The sequence below is a fragment of the Tiliqua scincoides genome, chromosome 5, assembly GCF_035046505.1.
Source record: "Tiliqua scincoides isolate rTilSci1 chromosome 5, rTilSci1.hap2, whole genome shotgun sequence".
In the NCBI taxonomy this organism is placed as follows: Eukaryota; Metazoa; Chordata; class Lepidosauria; order Squamata; family Scincidae; genus Tiliqua; species Tiliqua scincoides.
Window position 1 is genome coordinate 48212812 of NC_089825.1, and position 22293 is coordinate 48235104.

At 46.2% G+C, this 22293-nt stretch overlaps 1 protein-coding gene across 1 annotated transcript in view; it reads left to right on the forward strand.

The window, feature by feature from the left end:
* Positions 1–2116: 2116 nt before the first annotated feature.
* The window catches only part of POMGNT2 (protein O-linked mannose N-acetylglucosaminyltransferase 2 (beta 1,4-)), an 80956-nt gene continuing 60779 nt past the window's right edge, over positions 2117–22293 (forward strand). Inside the window, exons 1-3 of the mRNA XM_066630973.1 lie at positions 2117–2317; positions 13919–13995; positions 14148–14272. The gene's annotated coding sequence lies outside the window, so the exon portion shown is untranslated. The remainder of the gene's footprint in view (positions 2318–13918; positions 13996–14147; positions 14273–22293) is intronic.

The window sequence follows — 22293 nt, forward strand, 5'->3', positions numbered from 1 at the left end:
ACCAGCTATTCCACAAAGCTGCTCTCTAACCATCTAGGCATAGCAGGCAAAAAGGACCTCATTCAGCATTTAATATCTTGCTCCACAACAAACAGGCACACCGGGCTGGGGGGGCTGTAGTACATCAACCTGTCAGTTGGAGCATTGCATGGACCAATCACTGGGCCAGTACATGACTCAAGGTGGCTACTATAGCAGCCCACCCAGATCGCCACATCCACACACATTCCATGCCCTTTGCTTCATTGCTGACACCTGCCAGCAATCAGTATGCTGCCTCTCCCAAGGAGAGGATAAGGTAATGTTCCAGGCCACCATGATCTTGCCCTCTCCATGGCACAACCGTATTTAGCAATATCTCCACAAACATGGCACCACTCTCTCCACAAATCCTCAAGTATGCATCTCAAGCCAGAGAACAGGTATAGCTGATGCTGTTGTCTATGCCTTGTTATGCTATCTGTGATTCTTCTTGCTCTTCACAGGTAGCCGTCCCACAGGTGAGGACCCTAAGGGTTGCCTACAGCCTGCCTGCTTGCTTGCTTGCTTGCAGTGACTGTGAGTCCAGCTGCTGCTTGTCAAGGCTGCTGATCTACTCCTTCCAGTCAGGTCCCTGGGGTTTTGCAGATTCCATTGCAGACAGTGAACCAACTCGTGCAGCCAGACCAGGCCTGGGGGTTGAAAGCAGCTCCCAGAAGCAATTGATCTGGCCCTGGTGATAATTGGGCTTTCCCAGCTTGATAATTGGGCCCTCTCATATCTTGAAACTATGAATTAGATTTGCACGTTTTCTCTTCTGTCATTCGCAGCTAATAAGTTTCTATCTGAGAACAGAGTGCTTATTTCTGGCCATCATTTGCTTAATGATATCACTTGCTGCTTGATGATGTCACTCCAACCGTCAGCAGGCGCCATGAATGAGAACTTCGGCTCTCTGTATGAAACGGGTTTGACAGCCCTGAGCTAGACTCTACTGGCACCTATGACTGGCTGTCTGTTAGACAACTTGCAATGGCACAGCAGGTCTGCCGGGAGGAAATGGTTGGCCAACCCACTTGTGCGTTTTCTCTTTCTGATGCGGGTCTATCACTGATACAGTTCAATAAAAACCTGGACCCGACTTCTTGTTACTTCATTAGCCAAAAAGCACACCTTCTTCTCCTCTTGTTGTTTCTGACCTCAGCCGGACTCAGGGTGGGACTCTGCAGGAGGAGCCCCTGCACTCCCAGAGTCCACAGTATCTTCCATTCATGATTTTTTGGGGCAACAAGGGGGCTGCTCCTCAGTGATCATGAGCCTGTTTTCTACTGCCATGGTATATGTGGGCAGTGGCAGAGGGTCAGGAGGGGCAACATACTGTTATGCTGGGGGAGGAGGGATGTCAGAAGTTGGATGTGTGGGCCCTCAGCATGGACCCACTCCTAGTGACCGTAGCATAGCAAGTGAGGGGCAGTTCGAGTCAGGTGATGTGACCTGGGGGGTGACAGGCACAACACCCAAGCCCATTTGGTGTTTCGTGGCGGGTGGGTCTTCCTGCCCCCAAGGCTACAAATGGCCAGAAATGGCCATCCTGGAAGCAATTTGGCAGTGCAATGACATGATGATGTCATTGCATCACCACTGAACCACTTCTGGGCGCTGTGCATTGCTCCAGGTGAGTACAGGTGCTGTTGCACAGCACAGAGGAGGGGGTAACATCTGCCCTGGGCAGTGCCTCACTGGTGACGCCTCTAGCCAGTGCTTGTCATGGTTGACCTCTAATGTCACCCATACATATGAGAAAGTCCAGGTCAGCACCAAAAGCAAAATTTAACATTAACCCCTTCCTTTTTAGATTTCTGTAAACTATGTGATTCAATTGTCCAAGAAAAAAAGCTTGTAGTTTGGTGAGTATCTTCTCTGTTTGGGACTGTGGTTTGTTTTTTGAACATGTTTTCATTGTGATATTTGTCTCCCATCCAGATGTAAAACTCATTCTTGTCCCCCGGGTGTCATTGTATAGAGTGGGGTGGGGACAGTGCATTTCCAAGCCATTCTTTGGCATGGTAAGGACTGAGGGGTGGGTGCTGTACAGCTTAAACCAAACTATTGAAGGGGGGGTGGAGAAATACTATAATGTGCATTTCAACCCCATCCACATGTATATGTTAACAGTACAAGCCAAGAGGGAACTTGCAGAAAACAGATGAGTTTGTCCTGAACGCTTGCCGACAAATGTCATAAATTCCAAGGTAATTCCAAGCTCAGTTGAGAGGAGTTCACTCTGTTTGTGCTAAGTGGAGGACAAAGCTGAGGAGCCTTGCAACCAGCAGAGCAGGTGAGACTTGATTTGTTCCGGGGCTGCCAATTGCTGATCGTTGAAAGTCTGAGTCCTTCCATGGCTGAAGTGGTGGAAAATGTTAAGAGCCGCAGATATGCAGCTGAATGGAACAGCTGCCGGCTTTATGCACGGAGAGGTTTTAACGTTCCCCTATAAAAAGGTGAAACGCAGACCCCCTTTGAAGTTGGGGCACTTTGGCAACTGGCCTCTGTGGAATTAACGCAACCGCTTTGCAAAGGGAGCCGAAACCTTGAAACGCTGGGGTTGCTCAATGCTTTCCTTCTCGATGAAGGAAATTCAGAGCTGTCAGTTGCCTGAGAATGGAACTGTTGATTCTGTATGTGTGCCAAGAAAGCAGCGGATAATTTATTCAATCTTCAGAGAACCCAGAGCATTCCAAGATAAAAATATCTTGAACCGGGCCTTTCGGTTGCAGGGAACAATTTATTTTCCAGTCTTGTATTAAGGTTCGGGTGAACATGGTTGCATTTAGGCAGAGAGGAGGGGGCACTGATAGAATTAAAGTCTAGCTGAGGAGGCTATACCAATTTGCTACAATTTTGTGAAAAGACCAGAATGTTATACTCTTGCTTCTTCTTCTTCTTCTTCTTTTGCTATGATACACTATCATAAAAGCATTGAACAAGCAAAAAACAAGCAAAACCAGACCCCTAGTTGAAAAAGTCCACATTTTTCAAATATAAGGACTGGAGTTTCAGCAGAATTGAAACTGAGCAACAATGTATACATTTAAACTCTGATATAAGAATGCTTTCCCTGGACTGGAACATCTCAGACCAGTGGTTCTCACACATTTAGCACTGTGACCCACTTTTTAGAATAAAAATCTTGTCAGGACCCACTGGAAGTGATGTCATGACCGGAAGTGACATAATCAAGCAGGAAAATTTTTAACGATCCTAGGCTGCAATTCTACCTACACTTACCCAGGAGTAAGCCCCATTAACTATCACGTTAAAAGCATATACATAGTAGCCTGTTAAAAGTACAGATCTCCCCAAATGCAGTCACATCCCATGGTAGCATCAAGTCTGCAATATTAAAAATAAAATATTGAAATGAATGGGGACCCACCTGAAATTGGCTCACAACCCACCTAGTGGGTCCCGACCCACAGTTTGAGAAACACTGTCTCAGACTGTACTCCTCTGTGGATAAAACTCTATCCATATAGAAAGCAATCTTGTCATGAAGGCGAAGGTGACCTCTTCTCCTTAGGCAGTGCTGGATTTAGGCATGAGCTAAACAAGCTTTAGCTAGGGCCTCACAATCTGCAGGAGCCTCAAAAGAATTTCAGAATGGGAGGGGCTTTTAAAATTTTATGCATGCTGAACACACACACTGTGTGCATGCTTGCGTGTGTATTTAAGCATCCCTCCATATCCATGAGGGTTCTATTCTTGGCCTCAATCCATGGTTAAAGAAACCATGGTTAAAGAAACCATGGATATGGGGGAACCCTTAATACAGGAAGAGTTTCTCGCTTAACACAGGAATTTTGACATGCAGGTAAGAAGCCTGCACATTAGAGGGAGACTAACCAAACATTAACAGGAAGCAGGACATATATTAAAATTAATTTCAGGCCATTTGCGAACTGGTGCTGGTTTTACTTCTTTACCACTTGGCTTCACACCCTCCTTCCGATGAGGCTCTGCCCTGGAACTCATTTTTTCAAGCCTTGTTGATCTTGTGACATCACCAGACCGCACCTCCTAACTTTCAGGTTTCGGGATGCATCCGACCTGGCAAAGTTTTCTCCTTGATATGCTAGTTTTCTGTGTGCAGGTGTGTTGTTGTTGGAGCGCTCAGACCTATGACTTGAAGTACAGAACTGTTTGCATTGGGTTAGTTACTGCTTTTAACAGAATCTGGCTTTGGTTTATTTTTTGGTGATTTATTAGCTCTATTTATTGGCGTTATTCTTGTTTTGTTTAGATTTGGGATTTTGTTATATTTTGTCAGATTATTTTATGATGTTGTTAGCCACAGTGAATACCTCCCTACTGGGAGAGGAAAGGCAGGATATAAATACTTTAAAGAAATAGGAAGTCAAAGGTACCCCTCTGTTGACCATGAAAGGCCACAAGGACAACTTCATAACATTTATAAAAGGCTGCACAAGTTCAAAGGCCTGACAACAGCAGAGGATGATGATACATGCCCCAGTTCCCTTCTCCTCCTGAAGAGTGCTCTGGAGCCTGTAACATACAGTTCAAAGCAGCTCACACTGGACTTGATCCCAGCCTCAAGCTCCAGAGTCTCTGGGAATCATGTAAGATTTGTTTGATACTATTTCCATTGTTATTAGGACTATACCATAAAGGCAGTGGTTCCCAAATGTACCTTTGTCATAGTCGCCTCCTTCCCCAATGCCCTGTTGTGTTGGCGTCTTGCTGCAGATCTTGCCAATCTCGGCAATCCCAGTCTGCAAAGATGGCAGCATCTGGGGCAGCCAGGAGGAAAGGGCTGTGAGTGACATCCTGTAGTACCCCTGTGAGTGTGTCATAGTGCCCTAGGGTCCTGCAGCGTGCAGTTTGGGAACCACTACCTTAAAGGGGACACTGTGCGCTGGTTACTGCCAGTGATTCTTGAGTAGAGGTTCACTTGAAGTGATTTCTTTAGTATTTCATGAAGATTTGGACCACAATCTAACATGGCATTTACAACATGGCAGCCCCCTGATTTCAGTAGACTGGCAGTGCAATTCTATGCATATCTACTCAGAAGTAAGCCTCAATGAGTTTAATGAAACTCATTCCAATCTAAGTGTGTATAGGATTGCAGCCTTTGTTTCATTAACTTTTGGTGCATTGTGCCCTTGATCTACTCTAACCAGTTCTTTGCCATTCCTTCTGTACTATCCATCTCAGTGAATAGTGGACCATTTCTTCATATTTCTTTTTGGTGTGTGGTTGAAATTAAAAATAGCATATTAATCTTAGCATCATTCTGATGGCAATATTCAGGAAACCTTTTCAATATTTGCCATCAACATTTTTTTCAGAGCAGAAGTTCTGAGTGCTGGCCAAGTCAGGTTCGAGAAGACAGTGTTCTATAGGATTTTTAAAAACTCCTTCGGCACGGTCATTTAATAATGAAGCTAGATTTAATATCCTGGTAATCCAAAAATGATATTGCGAGAAAATGAGATAGATTCTTAAAAAAGCGAAATAACAAATGATCTCTTATGTCTTATTCAGAAGTACAGCCTATATTTAACACTTTGAATGAAGGATCATTAGCTCAGTTCAGTCATTCATTAATGTGAATGCATGGGTAAGGTATGGGAATTGGGGATGTACTGCCCCCCTAACCTTCATTCATTCACAGTATTTTTGGCACAGTGACCCTCCCATGTTCACCAGGAAATGCATAGGCTTCCCATGAGCAATATATAACCTAGACAAATTGAGGTTATGGACTGCATGTAGAGAGCCCAAGACCCCAATCCTATTCAACTGGTGTGCTGGCAGAGCATGCGTTCTCCCAGCGCACCAGGACTTCGTGCTGTTGCAAAAGCACTGTAAAGTGCTTTGTGATGGTGCAAAGAATAGATGTGCTGGAGGGAAGGCCAGAGTCTGCCTGTCTGTGCCAGCAGCCAGTGCAATGCCCACGGTAGCAAGTGAATCTTTTGCAGAGGCGGGGAAGGGCAGGGGAGAGGGTAGAACAGTGCAGGGGGAGAGCTGCAATGCGGGTGGGGTGAGCAGTTCCCATATTCATTTCTACTAAAAAGTAATGTTTGCACACAGCTAAAATGAGCTTTCAACCAAGTATGATATTGACCCTAAAAAGGATTTTCTGTGGAGCTCTGTTCTTCAGTGCTGGAGAGACAATCCTGGATGGGGAATTCTTACTGACCCTCTGAAACAGTTTACAGTGATGAAGTCTCACTGCTTGTGAGAATGGAAGCGCGCTTTCAACCCACAGGGACTTTCAAAGCTGGAACATGCCAAGCTGTTTTGTGAGGTCAGGGCAGGGTGGCAGAACAGCATGGTCAGCAGAGGCTGGTGGTGTTGGCAATCGAAAGCAGATCATGGATTAGGTCTGGTTGGTGCTTTAGGTGCTGCATTCCTTGAGGACATTTGTTCCAGGTTCATGCTGATTGCAGAAAGAGGCAGGCGGATAAGAGGCTGAACTTGGCACCTGTCAGCCCTTGCAACAGAGAGAGCCAGTGTCTCATAGGCCGTGGTGCTGGTAAAGCTTATATCTAATCCCGCACTGAGTAGAGCTGGTCCTGATTCAAGAATTCCTAGGTGTCTAATTTCAGTTGTTGTTTGCAATCTTTGACCTGCTGATAGTTCTTGAGAGGGTACAGGACCTTTGACAATTCATACCAGAAGCAGTTCTTATCAGGATCTTTGCACAATAGCCAGTAGATGCCCTTTGCACCACCCTCTGGATAAATCTCAAGCCACTTGATGCCTGTCTACTTGAACAAAACACAACACAAAACAGAAGCACAAGAGTTTGCCCCACAGTTCAGGCAGTCATAAGGATTGATGTATCTTTTTCCCATAAAAGAGAAAGGCTGAGGTTTCTGGCTCAGCAGCATTTTATCCCTTATGCAGCGGTTCCCAAAGTTTGTTAGCATCAGGACCCACCTAAAAAAAAGTTTCACTTTACCAGCCTCTCAAGCCTCGGCGGCGATAATGGTGATTGAGCAGCAGTGCTTCCCACCAGCAGCAGGTTGCTTAACTCTTGATGCACGTAGTCTAATCTACCCTGTCAGTTTCACGAACAACCAAAACTGGGGTCATGACCCACTGGTGGGCCACGGACCCACAGTTTGGGAACTTCTGCACTGGTGCATATAAACTTTAGCCTTATTCCAGATCATGCTGGGTAGCCCTTATTTTTCCACCTTGCAGCTTTGCCGAACTTCACAGGATTTCGCCGAACTTGACGGTCAACGCTGAAAATATGATTCACATGTTTACAGCGGCATGAGATGTTGGTGGGGTAATACCTGGATCCATGGCATTTTTGGAATGAAACATGGGCCGGCTTCAGACATGATGGAAAACCATGGTTTCCCATTGCAAGATTGAGCCCAGGCTGGCACACATCCCCTCCCCCCTCTCCTTCCTTTGCATGTAGGAGGAGGAAAGTAAAAGCATGTGCTTCTTTCACTTTGAGAACAAGGCACAGTTCTGTACAACCAAAGAACTGCAGTTTGTTAGCTTGGATCCACAAACCAGGGTAGGTTTGATATTCTGATTTGTTATAACTCTGGTTAGTTAACAAACTGCAGGTTCCCACATTCTCCAGGGACAATTTCCAGCAAGATCCGCTTTTGAATGTACAGCGGATGTATTGCACATTAATCTGGGTATTCCAAATTATTTTAGGACTGGATTTTGAGGAGCTTTGCTGTCTCCAGCCTACACACTGCTATTCATATTGTCTTTCCAGCAGATGACGAAGCCAAATGAAAGATCTGAAACTGAGGCCCTCGAGTTGATTTGTCCATGAGTGGCAAAATGACATGGGAAATGGCAGAGGATAAACTGTTTCCTGCCTGGGTTTCTTGCAGTGCCGTTGTAGTCTGTCAAATTAGTCCTTGTTCAGTCTCCAGCTCTATATTTATCATCAGCAAAGATTAAGTCCTCAGCTACTTGCGAGTTATGCCTTCTGGTCCTTAGCTACCACCCGCCAACAAGACTTAGAATGTTTGTTTTGGAATAAAAAAAATATTTAGAGCAGAATGTCAAGAGACAAAAATGTTGATAGACAATATTCTGCATTCCTGTTTGGATAATGAAAAACACGACAGTGTCCCTATTTCCCAGGATGTTCTCTTTATCATAAAGTTGGTCTGATTGTCAGGGCTGCATTATTTGACTCTTTATGCTTTGCTGGTTGGCAACCTTCAGTCTCGAAAGACTATGGTATAAGCCTACAGGACCCGGTATTCCCAGGCAGTCTCCCATCCAAGTACTAACCAGGCCTGACCTTGCTTAGCTTCCAAGATCAGACAAGATCAGGCATATGCAAGGTAACAGTTGCTTATGCTTTGCTATAATGATGATGTTGTTGATGAAGATGATGGAGCCAGAGCATCATCTATATGGCAAAGGAGGCAGGATTGGCCCTGGCAAAGGAGGCAGTTGCCACAGGTGATGGATTGGCAGGGGGTACTCACCACCTCCTTCTGCCAGTTCTCTTCCTCCCATCCCCTGGACTCTAAAGAAAGAGGGGAGCAGAGCATAAGAGGAAGTGTAGAAAACAAGAGGTAGGGGCAGGAGGTGTGATCCTGAGGTTGAGCCATTGCCTTTCCCGAAAAAGCTAAGTAGGATCAGCCCAGGGTTTCATCTTGGGTGAGAGTCTACAAGCAAGGGGCAACATCTTGGGAACTCGCCTGGGGTATGTTTTGCAGTTGCCTGTGGAAGCTAGGAAAACACAAAATTATACATTCTTGAATCTGGCACAATGCAGGCCCCTGGACTTGGCTCCACTCCACCTGAGCCCTTTGACGGGGGCCGGAGCTGCACTGCAGTCCCCTTCAGGGGGCTTTCTGTAGCCTGGAGAGGCAGCACATGTTCACTCGCTGCTTCTGCAGGCTTCAGAATGGCCCGGAGAGACCAAAAAACTCCACTTCCATTTTCCCTTAGAGTAGTTTAGAACATTAGAGCAGTGGTTCTGAAAGTGGTGGGTCGTGACCCAGCATTGGTACCAAAATGGGTCACTTTACCCTTAAGGGAAGTGACCCATAAATGGGTGTCCCAACTGCACCACAGCGATCGTGGTGCTGTGGGCACCCAGGCACATTTCAACATACCTGGTGGGACTACGAAGCCTCCTGGAGGCTTGCAGACCCCTCCACAAGCCTTACTTCTGCTGCAGTGGGCTCTGATCTGCAACCAGAGCCCACTTCCAGTTTCAGAAACTCCACGCTCCCGAGCTCCAACCACAAATGGAAGTGGGCTCCGAATGCAGATTGGAGCCCACTACAGTGGAGGGGAGGCCCGTGGAGGGAGCTGCGAACCTCCTGGACCATCTGGGAGGTTGCACAGTTCCCCAAGGTATGATGAAATGCACCTGGGTGCCTGTGGAGCAGCAATCACTATGGCGCCATTGGGACATTCCCCCCCATCCCAGTTCCCGCCCCCATCAAGACTTACCAGTTGTTCTCAGACTCCTGGAGAGTTTGAGAACCACTGCATTAGAGCATTGAAGATACTAAAGTTCATTCCTCTGTACTTCTGACACAAGTGCCAGGAGCAGGATCAGTCCACCCTTGTGACAAGGTGAAATGGGTGCTGCAAGCAACAGATGGATACAGACAGCCCCCTGTGCCCACTGGCCATCTATTCAGCTTCCTCACTGTGTCCCCCTCATTCCTCATGTGTCTCCACCATCCTCATTCTGCTGCTTTGTTTTGAAACAGAGTGGCAGAGCAGGACTCGGAACAAAAAAGCCGGGAGGAGCACCATTTTCAGAAGAAGATGTGACCTCTGTAGGCCACCAGTCTACCATTTCCAAAGGGGGGGGACCCTTTTTTAAAAGTGGTGTGCTGTTTCTCCTATTAACTGTCTTCATGTCCTATTCTGCCTAATAAAGTTTTTAAACAGAGCAGCAGAACAAGACAGAGGAACATGGTATGGAAGGGATGGTGGGTATGGAAGGGCAAGCAGGGTGACTAGGATCCAGTGCCACTGCAAAAACAGTGGCAGGAGAGCTGAAGGAGGAGAGAGGAGAAGGTGATCATCTTCAACGTCAGCTGTTCCCACCACCATTGCCTCTCTATCCTTCTTCTCTGCCTTCAGTTGCAGGATGGTGTAGTGGTTCAGGAATTGAAGATTGAGGTTCAAATCCCTACTCAGCCATGAATCTTCCTGGGTGATTTTAGGCCAGTCCCTATCTCTGGGCCTCTCCTACCTTGCAGGGTTGTTGTGAGGACAGAAAGAGGGAGAGGAACTATTGAACACCACTCTGAGCTCCTTGAAGGAAGGGTAGTATAAAAATGTGGAAAATAAATAAATAGCTTATTCTTAAGCAATGGTGAAGGAGGCAGCAGCTGGGAGGGTCAGAGATTGCACACAATAGTATACACCAAGAAAAAACTGGGATGTGGAATCTGAGGACTGGCGCAGGTGCTGGTCTGGCTTAGACTGAACCTGGCAAAGGAGCTCTTGAGCCAGCTCTGAAAGAAGGCCATTTCATGCCACAAAGTCCTTTTAGTCTGGAATTGCTTGTGACTGTGGTTAACATGTGACAGAGTAAGATGGTTTGTTTTAAAGTGCATTTGTGCATTCAACAAGTGTGAAGTCTTACATTTTAATTACTAGTTCAGGAAAGATAAAAACCAAGTGAAGCATCGCTCGTGAACATGACCTTAGAAAATCCTTTGAGAGGTTCTTCCCAGCAAGCTGGGTTTCTTAATTAAGGTGGTTTTGCCGGAATTTCAACCTAAGCCTGAAACCTTTCATTGGACTTAGGATATCAATTCAGGCAACTAAATAAACAAGTGAAACACACACTTTGATTGAATGAAAATGATTTTGTGTTCTCTTAGGACATGTCAAGAATATCAATTTAAATCCATTTCATTTAACTACGTTGGTTCCAAAGAATGACATGATGGGATTGTTCTCAGAGGGATTATGGATCTTTAAAAAGAAATTCACACAGCCTCACAAAATTAAAAGTGCTAGTTTTGGGGAGAAGCCATGACAGTTTAAGCAGTTTCACATTCCAGGTATAGGTATAGGGTTGACATATCACCTATACAAAGGTAAGTTCTGAACTGGAGTCAGTACCATACAGTACAAATTTTGCCATTAGATTGCTCCATCAATCAAGCGAGACTAGAGATCTCTTTTTTCCCCCTCTAATTTTCTTTGGTAGTGATTTTCTCTGACTTATTTGTAACAACATTGAAGGGAAAAAAAAAATTTTTTAATTGTGATCATCCTGTAATTCACTCCCCATAATTGTATCAAATTGTGGGAAATATAGTTAGGTGGCATTGTTTGTGTGTTACATTTAAAAAAAACACATGCAATTCATTCATCATCCATCAGGAGTGACTCTATAGGAGTAAATAAATACATACAAGAATTATTGATTCCTAACCATTATAATTATACTTAGTAGTCACTCAATTAATGTCTCAACATCTAAAACAGGGATGGCCACCCTGCAGCATGCATGCCACCAGTGGCGTAGCGTGGTGGGTCCACAGGGGTAGTTGTCCTGGGTGCAAAATTCTTAGAAGCGCAAAATTTCAAAAGGAAAAAAGTAGTAATACTTTTAGGTGAGTCCTGATAAGCTGGTGGCAGCCATCTTGGAAGATGGTACATTCACTGGGCAGTGCCATCTTGGAAGCTGGCAAAAGACCAGTTTTCACATTACAGTAATGTTAGAAGCTTCTTGAAAACTTCGCTCTGCCCAGGAATAAAAGAATGGAAGGAAGTAAACAACACAGACCTGCTGTACCAAGTCTATTCCCCCCAAGCTCCAAACAAACACCAGAGCCTGAATGTTTGCTCTCTGGCCACACAGTTCCCCTTGCTTGCACTGCAGCTGCCCATATGAAGTTATACTAGCATTAAATTCATTTTATGTTTCATCAGTTTTCAGTCTCTTGAGTTTTGCCTTCCTCCAATGTTCCGGTGTTCAAGCCTAGCTTCAGACATTTATAACTTTGAAACTTATTGTCCTTCATTTAAAGGTATCACCCATTTCACCCCAAACTCTTGGAGGGGGGCTGCAATCTTTCAAAATAAATGTATAAAAAATGAACAAAGGAATAAGAAATATACCAAACAAATATATGGTACACAGCATAGTAGAGTGCATGTTTATTCAAACGCAAGTCCTGCCGTATACAATAGGACACATTCCCAGGTAAATTTGTATAGGAACATAGCCTGAGAGTTCAATCCTATCCAACTTTCCTGCACCAAAGCAGCCATAAAGCAGCCCTGAGATAAGTGCTTTCCTTGAGGAGGCTTTGTGACTGCCCCCCCCCACAGTACACTCCCCTATTTTTCTGGGGCTCCTGCATATTGTGAAGACCTAAGCTGTAGCTTGTTTCGCTTATGTCTACATCCAGCATCAGTTTCCAGTCTCCCTGAGTTGGCCTGCAGACTCCAGGAATAAGCATCTGCCTCCAGGAGACTACTGAGAGTAATCCTGGAGATTTTACCAGGACCCCAGTGGCTAAACGGCATCACAGTACACGATGTTGGGAATATCCAGGAATAGCTTCAGTCAGAGTTGGCAAGCCTAGTGTAGTCTCCCTGGCGTCGCACTGCAGGTACGGAAAAAGACAGACAGACGCTTTGAAGTGTGTGCCTGCAGCTCCTTTTGAGACATTTAATTTCAAGGCAGAAGAAGGTCTTTCAAACCACTTCCACCACACTCAAAATGTTGGCCTGTTTTCACTTGAAAGTCCGGGAGTCTAGGCGCATACGAGAAAGAGACTCTATTTTTAATGCATTTGGGCCTATATAGCCCAGCGGCAAATTAAATGCTGATTTAGACTATAGACAGCAGCAATGCTATTGTCTGCTATTCGACAGCATGGCCACAAAGTCCCTAGGCAGGCTTAAATGGCTCCAAACCCAAATCCGCACAATGTCATGCATAGAGATTTGTGGTGGTACCTTTTCCTTCTGTTGGGGAATGAAGCACCTCACAACCCTGAGACAGGCTATTTCTATGTCAGGAATTCAAGAGCAGCAGGAGAAATGGCAGCAAGAGAACAAGTACAGAGGCATCGCTAAGGGGTGTGGGGGGAAGGGCCACACCAGCTGACGCGCATGGGAGAGGGTGACGCCACTACTAGCTAAAAATTTTAAATCTTGGTATTTTCGAATAACACCATCAATCAATGTGTAGTTTCCTGAAGAATGCAATTAAACAAACTGTGTTGAAATATTTCTATTTTATCAAAAGTTATAGCCCAAAAACCAGGGGGCGGAGAGATGGTGCATCACTATACCCACAGCATAGGATGTTGCCTTGCCCACTGCATGGAAAGAGTTTCAGTTCAGTTCAGTTCAGTAAGACCTTTATTGGCATAAAATACAGAGAAAGAATAGAACAAGACAGGAATGTACAAAGACAACACAACATAAGCAAAAACATCAGTCACTGCCCAGAGTCCCAGGGCTCTGCCTGGCTATTACCCCAGATAAAAAGGAAGCAACATTATCCAGAGTCTCAGGATCAGGAGTGGAAAGGAGAGACTGAAGCATGGTTGAATCCTCCCAGCCCTGCATCCTAGCTAGCAATGGACCTAGAAATTTCTTGCGTGACACAATATGTAGCGGGCAATAAAAAAAGGTATGCATTAAAGTCTCAACGCAATCCCTTCCACACTTGCATTTCCTCTCTAAGTAGGGGATACCGCTGAACCTGCCCGTTAACAAGGCTGATGAAAGAGCGTTACACCTTGCCAGTGTAAACGCTCTCCGGGCCTGTGGGCACACCAGGTGGTAAAAGAAGGAGGCCGGTTTCCCAAAACTGACTGGAATATGAAGATGGAGTGGAGAACATGTGGTTCTGGTGGCACTAAACAGCTCTTGTTGTTCAATATCTAGAATTCTTCCTTTGACAATTCTGTAGGAAAGAGTTTCATCATATATGTGATGCACTGGGCCTCCCGCACTGGTGATGCAAACTGTAGTGATGACACTGGACAGGTGAGTGAGCTTCACCCTTAAACACTTCCCACCTTTCTCTCAGGGACAGAGTAGCAAATATTGCTTCACCCCTCCACTCCCCTTTCTCTTTCCCATTCCTTCCCCTTTCCTTTCTGGGCTGTGCCTTCCTTCCTTCCTTCCTTCCACTCCAGAAGGAGCAGAGTGGAGTTAATGATCTGCAGATGAGATGAAAAAAGGAAGTTGTGTACCTGGGATTGGGAGAAGAGAGGAAGAAGTATGTGCCAGGGAAAGGAGAGACAGAGGTGGTGATGGACAGGTGAGCAGAGAGGCCAGCTGGATGAGGCCTGTGGTGGCTGCTGGGGGGGGGCATCCATCTCCGGTCATGTCCACTTCTTGAGGTGACCACCAGGCCTCATTCTCCCCTTGCAAGAAGGGAACCCACCTCTGTGATCCGTCACTACCAGTGCCGCTTTCTGTGCCTGTCTCAAGAAACTGGCTGCAGAGTTCCATAGCATTCAAAGCGCCTTGAAAAAGTGAGCATGAAAGGTATAGATGGCCTGATCCTATCCAGTAGTTATACTGCCAGAACCTGTGTTCTGGTGGCATAACATGCTTTCGGGCTGTTGCAAATGCGACAGTACTGGAGAGCGCAGCCTGGCCACTGCCAGAAGTGGCAAGTGGCCGGGTCTGCATGATGATGGACCAGCGATGCTTGCCTCCGCAGGTATGTCATGTAGAGGGTTGGAGGGAGGCAAGAGGGGGTGAAATGGGGCAAGGGGTGGGTGGAACAAACAGGGGCTAGGGCAGGGAGGAGGGTGGAATGGGTCCACGAAGGAGCTGTGTTTGTCAGCAGGGTGCCCACCAACTCTTAGCCCCTTTCCCAGGCCTGATCCACCTTCATGGGTGTTGCACCAGTGATATTGCTGGCATTGGTCTGAGTTGACCCACTGGGCCAGCAGGAACTTACCCGTGGGAAGTAAGGGTAATGTTCCCTTACCTTGAGGAGGCCTCCGGAGTCAGAAACTGCCCCCCCCCAGGATTCAGCAGACGCCATGCTGGCGCCACTGCACCGCTGTGTGGGAAGCTAGGTAGGATTGGGCTGAGAGATACTGTGCATCAGTACCTGCCCTTGGACAGCCTAGTGTGTGACCTTGACTGCTGTGTAAAGCTCTTTTGCTATAACAGAATTAAGAAACAAATCTATTTAAGAATGCTTCTGTCCTGAATCCTGTGGCAGCAGAAGGTCAAGCCCTTTGCCTTATACTTCCACATTCAATCAAATGTTGTGACCAGGCGACCTGATTGCAGCGATAGCTATTCCCAGCTCAGGGAATGCTGGCCTGCCTCATTCACATGGCTCTCTGGAGCCGCTCCATCCATGACTTGCATATCTCCCGAGCTGAGCATACTTGTCTATCGAGAGTTCCTGGAAGGCTTCTGCAGCTCTGGAACACGTCCTCGTAACATTTGTTTTCTCTGTGGGCTAATATTTTCCATGAAGTGCATCCAGTGAATCTCTAGACCAGGAGAGACTTAGCTGCTGACTAGTTTAATGTCTTGGAGCAACTGCAATTTGCACTCGCCTCCCATCTGTGAAGGGGGGTGGGACCCAAGCTCCCCTGTTCAAGCAGGACTTTTCTGCATCTCCCAGAACAATATCATAAAACTGAAAGGTTTTTCTTGCCTGTTTCAAAATGACTTGGTTCATTTGGGGGCAGATGATGCTGATATCTACTTCCTTTCCTCTTGCAGGGTACAATTTTAGCTCCACAGCCTCAGAACATTAAAAACTAGTGTCACTCCTTCGGCTTCCATAGAACATAGCAATTTGCACCTTCTGAGAATTGAGCGCTTAATCATCTGTACAGGCTTTAATAGTGTGAATAGCAAAGTATCCATCATTATGACAGGCACGGTGGCGAGAAGGACTGCTGCGAAAAATAAAAATGTGATTAGTCCTCATGAGTGCGCTATTTTATTTCTGGCTGACTCGCTAGTTTGACACCCAGTGTTGTTATAAACAATGAAATGGGCCTGGGTGCTAGATAAGCAGGTCAAAGGCACAAATCCCTTTGCTTAAAAAAATGAGTGGCATTGTGACTAACTCTACTTCAGTTATTGAGAGCTTTATGACCCAATCCTATCCTTCCCCCCCACACACACACAGGTGCAGCCAAACTAAAAAGGCCCCCACTTTATCCAGCATGGGGTTGGAGCAGGAGGCTTCAGCAGCCTCTGTAAGACCCTTGCCCTGCAATGGGTCTCCTCAGACCTGCACCAGCAATTTCCCCGGAGCAAGTCCAAGGAGAGGAAGAGGGCAGGAATATTTTGTGTAGTTTCTTTCAATCTGATATTTTTCATGCTGAATTGTGGTAGTATCTTTGAATATCCACATTTAGGGCAAAGACCAAGGAAGCAGGAGAAAGTATTGAGTGCAAATGAAGATGTGTAGGGGGAGTTTTTTTTTCCAGCGGCACCTTTTGCAGGTACCACTTTTGCAACCAGAGACGGCAGCTGTGCACAAGAGCCAGTGGCTTGCCTCACAGTTCTGGTTTCATTTTGCACCCTCCCTCCCCAAACCATTCCTCTATCAAAGTGCAAAGCAACTACACAATCATATCTAGCCCATCAGGGCATTAGTGCCCCAACCATTTTCATTTCCAGCAGGGTCAAGCCTGCCAGAGGAGTGATCACCAGTGGTAATCATCATCCTGGCAGTGAGGCCACAGACCACCTGCCACACTGTCAAGTACCACTAGTTTAAAAACACTGTTCGATTGTATGTACGTGAGATGAACACTTTCCAGTGGTAAGCTAAAGAGAGAGTAAATGTCACATGCAATTGTGGACAGCGTATCATTCTGGACTTAGCAGCAAATTGCTGAAAGACGGATTTGGATCTGTGCCACCCAATCATCCTTTCCGCTCATTGCTGGAAAGGCAGCTTGGAAAATTCCACTCTTCTAAAGCAGCCCCTTCCAAAAGTACACAATAATGTTGGGGTGGTGGGGTGGTGGTGAGAACCTATTAGGAGCATTCAGTAATCTCAGATCTTCATTCTGCCTGTGACTTTGGGGGCTTTTACAGTAGGACGGCCCTTTTAGATTTCATTGAAGAAGCAAAGAGATGGGGGCAGGAGTGATCTAGCAAGGTTCAAAACTCCATTTAGGGATACATTCCACATTAAGGGCCCAATCCTGTCTAGTGCTGGTGCAGCTGTGCCAGTGGGGTGTGTGCTGCATACTGCAGTGAAGGGGCAGTCACTGAGGCATCCTCAGGGTATGGGAACATTTGTTCTCTTGACTTGGGGCTGTATTGCAGCTGCACCAGTGCGGAGAACCAGCAGCATGATGTAGTAGTTATAGTGTCAGAGCAGGATCAAGAAGACCCGAGTTCGAATCTCAATTCAGCCATGAAGCTCATCCTGGGCCTGTCATTCACTGTCAGCCAAGCATACATTGTAGTCAGCTGTGAGGGTAAAATGGAGAGGGGAGGTCAATGTTAGCCGCTCTACTAGCCGTTGCGCAGACTTTGGGAATCATTGTGTGGTGAGGGAATAGCACTCTGCACGTGCTCCTTTGTATATTATTATTATTACACCACATGCTCTAGCCCTAGAGAGGTGAGGCACAAACGAATATCTTCAGATGAAAGGGTGTTTCGATCAGGGCCCATCTACCTGTGCTTCAGCAAGGCTGTGTGCGTCATGCACCTGTCATTATGAGAATGGGAAAGCAGTCAATGAAGCCAAAAGGCACAAGTCAGCTTTTTCCAAACTGATTACGGAAATGCTGCTTTGCGCAACTTGCCAGAAAATATCAATGAGGTGAAGAGCTTAGCAGGATTCAATAAAGGATTGGACATTTGCATGGATATTAACTACAATCAGCATTACAATATTAGGTTTTTTTTTAAGGAAGTAAGGCTGCAGGAATATAAATCTTCATGTTTCAAACTGTGCAACGTGATCTAATTAATAAGGACTTATAGCTGCCTCGGGAAAAAATTGATCCCTTCACTGCCTGAAGTGTTTTTCTGGATTTTGTTTTCTTCTAGTCTAGACAGCCCTGCACAGAAAAAAGAACTGACCTTGACCTTAAACTCTGGAGCTAGACCATTCATGAGGCTGGTTGATGCAGTCCCTGGTGGAGAAGGGTCCTAGATAGGTGGCAGTCTCAGGCAGAGGCATACTAGGGTTAGTGTCATCCAGTGCGGTAACTCATGGTGTCACCCCCTGGATCTCCTTCCGAACCAGCCTGTTTCAGTCCAAGCCCCACTGTGTGCAGGAGCCCTTTGAGGTGAGGAAGGGTGCTATACACCCTCCACTTGCATGCTGTTCTTGGCTTTCATGGTTTTATCTCCCTCCTGATGGTGTCACCCAATGTGGTCCATTCCCCTTGCACCTCCCTCATAATGCCACTGATCTCAGGCCATTTTTGAACCACCACTAGGCTTCACTCCTCTGGAGGGAGGGTCCCACTCATTTATTAATCAGCATCACCTTGATACCAGACTCCACCTTCCACCCCCACTTCAAGGGTTCGAAGTCCTGTGATATCATCATGCCCAACCTCAGAAAACTCAGGTTTTTGGATACATCCAGCCTGGCAACCTAGATCATGTTAATTGTGTTTTTCACATTTGTTGGGGGGGGGGGCGAGAGAAAGGAGGGATAAAAACATTTTAAAATAAAATAAATAATAGTTGTTTCTTTTTAAAGTATGAACAGATGACAAAGCATTTGAAGACAGCTGAGGCTTCAGTAGCCTCATTAGTTAGCCTGATTCTTGAGACAGCATCTCAGCAGACTTGCATTGATGGAACAAGGTCTTATATTTTTACACTGAGCCCATGAACATGTGTGTTCTGGATACACTTGATACACTTGCAAAGCCCTTGCTATGCTTCTCCTGGCTGCTGGCTGCAGGAAAATAGAGGAGTAATTTGAAGATGGTGTTCTGAGATGACACCTTTCCAAAATAATACTTCTGGCTACCAGATACTGTACTTTCCGTTTCATTTATATTTGCCCTTGTAATAATCATAATAACCACCGAAAATATTGATTATATGACCCTGCCTGATGCTCAACCATTTAGCCAAGTATTGTCAGCTCTGACCCGCTAGGGTAGCCAGGTCAGATGTATCTAAGGGATGTGGTTTGGGAGCTGATCGAAGACCTGGAAGGTCTTCATTTCATGCTCAGCCATGAAACTGCTTAGGTGACCTTGGGCCAATCACTATTTCTCAGCCTCACCTACCTCACAGGATTGTTGTGAGAACAAAAGGAGGGGAGGAACTATGTACACCATCCCGAGCTCCTTGGAGGAAGGGCGGTCTTTAAAAAACGTGAAAAACAAATAAATAAAATCCTAACATTTTTGAGGCTGGGAGTCAAGGTAGGGTCTGATGATGTCATAAGACTGCCAACCTTTGAAAAATGAGGGGGAAAAATAGCACTAGGGTCTGATGATGGCCCTCAAATGCCCTGAGATTCACCTTTGCTGCCTGACCTGCAAGGAGGGAAAAAAACTGGAGAAACATTTTTGGCAAACTAGCAACCTCATGATGACAGCAGCTTTCCAAGGTTTCAGGTAAAGCATTTCTTGGCCCAGCCGTCTGATAGCCTTTTACACTGGAGAAGTCAGGGATTTAGAGCCCCAATCCTGAGCTTGGTATGGTGGCTCACCACCAGCATACGCTGTTGCAAATGTGCCATAAGCTAAGCTCTACCTAATCGAGAGCCTCCATGTCGGGCTTGCCACTGACACGGAGGCTCTTGATTCTTCATTGAGCTTTGGGTTGGCATAGATTCAAGTAGCTCCAATGCAGGGCTATTCACTTTACCCAGGGGAAGGGGATGAAAGCCCCCTTCTCCCAAGGAGCTGCTGGTGGCTGCCTGTAGTGTGCTGGATGCAGCGGCAGCCATTTTGGCACCCCGTGCGCTGCAGCCCTGTGCGCTGGGCAGCTCAGGATTGGGCTGTTAGCCTGGGATCCTAATGATCCACTTCATCATACAGGAAAGGCTAATGTGATCAAATCTTTTAACGCATTCTGAGTCTACACTGCCCTTGGTTCTTTGTTGTATGAAATCTAAAGGAGAGCTGAATGGAATTTCCGGTGGTTTCAGTCCCCCTACCTCCCCCCACCCCGGAATGCCTCCTCCCCACCTCCCCCCACACCCTCACTCGCTTCTCCACTGCCAGGCAGTCCGGCAGCAAGCGTGGGCTTGCACTGGGCTAGCTCCAGTGCTGGGGCCAGGGTAAGGGCTCACAAACATGCCTTAGGGCACGTTTATAACAGTATGTGCCGGCCATGAGCTGGTGCGCACTGTTCGGGATGGGGCCGTCACATCCCTGAAGGAGCAATTGGGAAGGAATTCTGCAAGCAGATCTTCAGTGGATTTTCTCAACTTCCTGTTTCTCTTGTGAATATGATCACTTGCTTGCTTGCAGGTGTTATCTGTGAGTGACTTAGAATAGCTCAACCAGGCAAGGTTCAGAATGTCCTGCATCTGCTGCTGACCCGTGATGGATTGCACAGTGGAAAAAGAACAGTGTTATGCCTGTTGTCAAAGAAAGTTCAAGGGGGCTCTTGTTCTTCCGCTGATTTTGTTCTTAATCCAGTGCCACTGCCACTGTTCCCTAATAATGAATCCAAAGCTTTTCATTCACCAACAGCAGAGGGTGAACTCACATAGATTTTTGGGTTATACATGAGGAACTGCATCTTGTGCAGAGATGCATATATTGCCACTTGGGGCATCCAAAGTGTGTGTATATAGAAACAGAGAATAAGTGCAGGTGAACCATGACTGTGAATAGAGGGTGAATGTAAATTAATGGAGCCAGGATCCTTCCAATCACAGCACTCCAGCCTGGTTTTCTTGTACTTTCTTCCTTCAGAAACACACTCATTTACTTCTCAATCTGTAATTAAAAAGAGGAGAAAAATGACTGCAGAACTAAAGCCAGACCAGAGGAAGACATTTAACACAAACTACCCCTGGGCTGAAGGGATGACAGGAGATTAAAGAATCCTACTTTATGTATTGAACTCTGTGGGTTGGTACAAAAGTAATGCCTCCTATACATTTTTTTTTTTTAATTTCAAATTTGTTGACGCATAATGTTATAATTTTGACTGGATGGTCACTAGAGGTGTTTAGTTTCACCGTACGGAGTAGTACTGTGATGTGTCATGTGAATGCAGCGCATGAGTAGTTCAAAACGGTGGATGTTATAGTTGGGGGGGGCCCTATTTGTGGATCCTATATCTGTGGATTCACTTATCCGCGGGTGTGGGAGGGCCCCGGGCCCCCACCCTCCACCCTCCAGGGATGAGGGGAGCTGTGCTCCCCTTGCCCCCAGAGGGTCTTTTGAACCCAGCAGAGGTCACGCAGGTCTGCCCATGGTCTCTACTGGGTTTGGAATGACTGAAAACCGGAAAAATGCTACTTCTGGTTTCTCCATGAAAACCAGAAGTAATGTTTTTAATGTCTCTTATAAGGCATAGGGAAGCCTGAGGAAGCCCCAGAAGGCCAGCCCATCAGAAGAACCAGGCTCAGGTTTCTACAGGGGAGTCCACCTCAGGGACTCATGAGGCTCAGGCCTGGCCAGTGTCCTCTGCAGTTGCTTCTCCTGAACTTCCTAACCATGTTAGCTCCTCCTCCTTGTGTTCTTGCCATAAAAATAAGCACCATAAAGAATAATCCTGTGCATACTGTTTTGTCTCCTAGGCTGAGGCAATGTGAAGGTGTGGTCCCAAGGACCTGGAGGTAACTGAAGTATCTTGTTTTTTTCCCTTTCCCAGCCCCAACCACCAGTGAGGATGAAAGTATCTTCCTTTCGTCTTCCATCACAGAGAAATCCTGATGATGGCCTTTGAAGCTCAGCTCCTCATATTGCAGCTGGCACTGCAGGGCAGCCATCTCTTATGAGTGGATAGAAATTGCTTCTCACTACATACATTGCTTACATCACAGTAGAGTAAAAAAAAAATACTTTATGAGTTCAAACCCAGGCCTGGGCTCAATCTTTTCACCTGGAGCACTATTCTGATAGGCCCAGCAAAGTGGAAAAGCAATGCCTTGAGGTCACTCTGCAGGGCAGCATAAATCTTCCTAACTTGACAGCTCATAATACTGCTAAAGACATGGAGAGTCTATTTTGTTCTCTGTCCAGGGAGAAAGTGGCTGCATGGGAGCCCTCTCTGGCTACTGGGGTGCTTTATAGATGATTACCAAGTCAATCCATTCAGTGCTGTGTGCCAAGTACACCATCTTAATAATTAGAAAAAAGTACCATGCGGCTAGTGGTTTTGCCAGAACAATCAGAA